Source organism: Callithrix jacchus, chromosome 2 (genome assembly GCF_049354715.1).
Source record: "Callithrix jacchus isolate 240 chromosome 2, calJac240_pri, whole genome shotgun sequence".
Lineage (NCBI taxonomy): Eukaryota > Metazoa > Chordata > Mammalia > Primates > Cebidae > Callithrix > Callithrix jacchus.
The window spans coordinates 114,744,631-114,750,177 of record NC_133503.1 but is presented as its reverse complement, the minus strand read 5'-3'; positions in this window follow the sequence as shown (position 1 = coordinate 114,750,177).

Below are 5,547 nucleotides of genomic sequence, written 5' to 3'. Positions count from 1 at the left end.
TGGATCACGAGGTCAGGAGTTTGAGACCAGCCTCGCCAGCATGGTGAAAACTCATCTCTTCTAAAAATACAAAAAATTAGCAGGGCATGGTGGTGCATGCCTGTAGTCCCAGCTACTTGAGAGGTTGAGACAGGAGAATTGCTTGAACCCATCAGGTGGAGGTTGCAGTGAACCAAGTTTATGACACTGCACTCCAGCCTGGGTGACAGAGCGAGACTCTGTCTCAAAAAAAAAAAAAAAATTTTACTCCCCTGTGACATTCAATCTAGGAAACTAAGTCTCAGGGACCTTGCCTCCCTTTGAATGTTTCCCTATTTATTTATGGAAGGTGTCTTCTGCCACGTGAAACACAAAGTTTTGCTAGGAGGAGGGTGTAGCAGAGTGCTGGGTTAATGCTGCGTGGAGCTGCTTTGCCGTGTAGGCAACATCCTCAACCCGCTTAGGTCATGAACAGGCCTTTGTGTTCTGAGTTCTGGATTCCCTGGTCCTGGGTGTAGCATGGGCAAATGCTAAGCTCTTTTGCTTTTTAGAATGGAAATGTTGTTTTGAAATGTAAGCTGGAGAGAGGTAGGGGATAGCAACCAGGCTTTGAGAAGAGGAAGGGAGTGGCCTGGTTCTGATGGCAGACAGAGGGTGGCCAGTCTTGAGCGGTGGGGACTTGCATGCCACTCACCACCCAGCACCCTAGCTGAGATATACATCTCAGGTGAACTGAGTAAACTGAGGCCATAGATACCTGGGGATGAGACCCAGAGTCTCAGGAACTGGGAGCCAAGTAAAAGGGTTGAGGACCTTGCCTGACCAGGAGATGGTGGGGGCCACCAGAGGAGCCTGCAGGTGGGGGCATTGTCCTAGGGGCCTGGACAATGAGCAGCTCACTGGCTACCATGCTGCACCAAAGTCCACTGCCCAATGTTCCTTAATGGTAGAAACTCTAGGACTCTAGACCTCTCTGTTCTTCCCAAGAGAGGGGCAACATGACTGGGGACTTGGTCAGATTTAATTTTCTTCAGAGAAATTAAGAAATGTGGCAATTCTTCTTCTTCTTTTTTTTTGAGACAGAGTCTCACACTGTTGCCAGGCTGGAGTGCAATGGTGTGATCTCAGCTCACAGCAACCTCCACCTCCTGGGTTCAAGGAGAATTCCTGCCTCAGCCTCCCAAGTAGCCAGGACTACAAGTGTGCGCCATCACATGCAGCTAATTTTTGTATTTTTGGTAGAGATGGGGTTTCACCATGTTGGCCAGGATGTTCTCAATCTCTTGATCTCGTGATCCACTGGCCTCAGCCTCCCAAAGTGTTGGGATTACAGGTGTGAACCACTGCGCCAGGCTGAAATGTGGCAATTCTTATGCTCTAGGGTAGTGGAGTGATTCACATGACCTATATAGATTTGTTGGTTTAAGCAGATCATTGAGGGAGGGCGTTTCCATCCAGTGCTTTGAAAAAGAGGGTAGAATTCAGAATTAAAGTCTGGTGTGTGGCATGAAAAAGCCCAACAGAGCCAAAGGGGTGATGGAGGATAGCCAGGAGAGGAGACCCTGGTAGTAGGTGTTCAAAAAGGAACTTTGGGACCAGCAATTGCTGGCGTTTTCTGTGGTATATGGATCTTAAGCCCTTTTCCTCCTCTAGGGCATCTTCAGTCAAGTTGAAACTGGTTCCCCATTGCTTACATGTGATGGCTTCTCTTACCCCAATTCCTTCTTGGCAATTTTTAAAAGCAGCTCTGATTTATTGTTACAAAAACTCCTATAAAAATGTGTACCCCTAGCTTCAGTTCCTCTCACCAAAGGCAGCAGCTGTTACCAGTTTCTTGTGTCTCCTTCTGGGGATGCCCTTCCTGTATTTTTTCTTAAACAGTATCATTTCTGCTGCTGTTCCGCCCCAGCCCTGCTCACTTCAAAATCGACCTTGAGCAGATGTACCCCTAACCCATCTTTAGGATGCTACTCACGATTCCATTTGGTGAACGTTCCCTCATACATTCAACCAGTCTCCTGTTCTGGAGTTTCCAGCATGACTTTCCTTTCTGTGGAGTGTGTTCTTTTGGAGAACCCAGAGGTACCTGGGGACTCAGGAGCTTGAGGTCAGAGGACCCAGAGAATTGAAATCCTGAGGAATTGTTAATATTGGGGAGCTTTGGGGTTTCCCTGGCCAAGGTATTGGAGTTTTGAGGTGATACTGAAAATATCTGAAGGGTTGATATTTCAGTTTTTTCCATCCTCTGAATCCCAGAAATTTCTAGACTAAGCTCCCCTTACATGCATGAGTGCAGGAATGAAGAGAATGCACCTTTATAAGCCCCACAGTCTGACCCAGAGGCTCTCCATAAAATTTGATTGAATTGAATACACCTTATCTGTTGTGAACAAAAGTATAGCATTTGTTGCACAGTTATTTTTCCTCCTCTGAATCTTCCAGTAGAGAATGGCGATCCTTGCAAAGATCTTCCTCTAAGTTTTGGGAATCAGCAGATGGTGTTAGACATGCACTTAATCTGCTTTTTCCTTCTCCCAACTCTGGCCCCATCTGTGTTAGGCCCTGCTGTTTTGCTGGGCTGAGCAGCGCTCCTGCCTTTCAACATCCGGCTGAAGGCTCTGACCGGTGAGCACTGATCGACGGGAGGTGTTGGCAGCACTTTAAGATCCCTGCCATGTCATTGTGTTCCTCTTCTGACATAGGCAAGAGCAGTATTGCTCCAGCTGGGTGTTGGCTGCTTCCAGAACTGGGTCAGCGTTCGGGAATTATGAAACCGGGTGCCTCATTTCCTCATGATCCAAACAACGAATAAAAAGTCCCTCAGGAGGAACAGGTGGGTGGCTGCCATATAGACATCAGCTGGGTATCCTTATAGCTGGAGTTTGAGATGAGCAAAGGGTGACGCCCTTTGATAGCAACTTAATGCACACGGGGCATTATTCAGACACACAGTGACACACCCGGCTGTTGTTAGCCTCTTGGATTATTCCATCCCTTGTTCTGAGAGCAAGGCCAGCCCCACCATGATGATGCAATTAGTTGGGAGGAAGGTTTACATACAAGAAAGGAGAAAGAGAATGATGCAATCTCCGTTTCTGTTTCTTCCTCACCTAGTTGAATTCTATGGCAACATTAGCAGAAACACTAGATCCTAGCTCAGGCTTCCCAGTTGTTGTGGTGGGAGAGGTGCCCCCAGGAAGTGTTACAGGACTCCTAGAAGTACACACAGGGCTAATGCTAGCCTGCAACTCACCAGCATGAGCTAAGGACCAGCGACTGTTCTGATTGGTTGGGGCCAACGCTATCTGAGGTGTTAACATTTTAAATATGTCAGGTGTGTTCTGATATTACATTTAATATTACATAACCATCTTATATATGGAAAATAAAGGAGGGGATGTCTTTTGTAATTCAAACTACAGGAACTGGTAGTATGGAGAAATTTTGCCATTGGCAAAATCCACTGGCAAGTGAGATGCAGAAATGCAAATATCACAATGGGAGGAAAGAAATCCTGGGACCATCCCAGCATTTGGGACAGTGGTAATAAGAATTTTGCACTATCAGGACACATGAGTAAAATATGATTGAGAAACACTACTTTGATACCAGCAGGGGTGATACATGAAGAAAACCCCTGCAATAAATCTGTGCATGCTGTTGATGGGTGCTGCGTTGTCAGACATAGAGATTGAAATCACTCAGCCTTGTGGTCATGGGGAGTGCCAGCAGCCTTCCGAGTCTTTGGTGCCCTGGTTTGTTCTTGCCATTCTGTGACTTCAGGCTCCTGTGCTGGAAAAGGGCTTCCTGAAGTAGAGGGCACTACAGTGTGGTGGGCAAGGGTGTGGCTTCAGTCAGCCAGATCCAGTCCCCGCTCCTTGGCTGCCACCCACTGGCCACAGAATGCAGGCCAGTGACTTCATCTCTCAGGCCCCCAGTTTCCTCTTTGGTGAGGGTCATAGGACTCACCGCAGAGGAGGAGAGAGGAGAGAGGAGAAGCATTTGAGATGATACATTAGTAACACGTTTTCCACAGGACCTGGCCTAGCGTAGGTGCTTAGTAAGGGGTAGCTGGCACTGCCAGTGCACAGGAGCGAGAGGGCCTGAGTTCCACTGTAGCCACAGAAGAGGAGGCAGAACTGCCGTGAAGGTTGAGAACTGAATGATCAGGCAGAATGGCCCTGAGGAAGCAGTGAGACTTCTGAATCTTCGAACATTTCCCAGTCCTCAGTGAATCTCCAGTCCTGATAAAGAAAAAATCTTGTTTCTTGTTTTTGGGAATGTCAGAAGTAGCTGAAGGGAAGATGTGTCCTATGCCTGTTAAGTGCACCACTCGCATAGAGACCCCGCTCCAAACAGGCTTTGTCTGAGCAACATGGCTGTTTATTCACCAGTGTGGCAGGCGGACTGAGTCAGAAAAGGGAGTCAGCAGAGGGCAAGGGGATAGGAGTTGGCTTTATAGGTTGGGGCAAGTGGTCAGTTAAAGGTGGTAACCTATTTTAGGGAGAGGAAGGGCATCACAGGATGCATGGTCACAAGTAAGGGGTCACCTATTACAAACAGGCATGATCATAAGGGTGGCGGTTATCAGTTGCTAGCAGAGGGGAGGGTGAGGTAAATTACATTACATAGGTACAGGGGTGGGGTCCTGAGAAGCCCAATGTCCAGCAGGGAAGCTTCACAAGGCTGAGCAGGAACAATGGTTGCAGGTTGCAGGGGCAGAGCGATTAGTTGAGGCAGGAACAAGTTGTTTCACTTCTTTCTGTGCCCACCTGCTTACTTGTGGTTCAGACTTTCTGGCTCCTGGGGACCATCCGGAGGAGTACGTGCGGGTCACCAAGGCTATAATGGCCAGGTTTGGACTTGGCGGCCTGACAATGCCTAGCCAGAGTTAGGAGAAGAGAAAACACCTAGGAACCAGAGGCAACAACAAAAAAAAAGGTAGCTAACAGTCAGCCAAGACTCCAGGTCTGTCCCCAGGGGCGTGGCTAGCAAGAAGCCTCTGGCAATTCCTGACACAGTGGTTCTGGGAAGTTGATTTACCCAATAGGCTTCCGGAAAGAGCTCAGTTTAAGTTTGTGGCTTACTACAAATAAACATTTGTTCAATGAACACAAATGAATGGGCAGGCTAGCTTGGCTAATAGTGTCTAATATTTAGCTACTCTAAAGCCCTCCAAAGGTATCAGGTGTGCCTTGTCCACTAGCACAGAGAGTCGCAGAGCTGCGTAGGTGAAGGGAGTACACAGCTGTGGTTTGACCTGCTCAGTGTCCCTTCTTCCTGAAACAGAACCTATCTTTTCCTCCTGGGGAGCCACCCCTCCCCACTCATAGTCCTTGGCGTAGGATCCATCTTTGAAGACTCAGTTCTACCAGGAGGTAACCTCTGGTAAATTCTCAAATCCCAGTGTCAGGGTTAGGCATGCGATCAAAGCAATACATCCAAAGAGGGGCTCGAGAGGCAATTTGAGTCACTGAGATGCAACTCAATACCTGGATCCCCTGGGCCAGAGGTGCTCTCTTGCTAGAGAACTTTAAGTTTGTCTATCTGCAATTGTTGGGGTTTTGC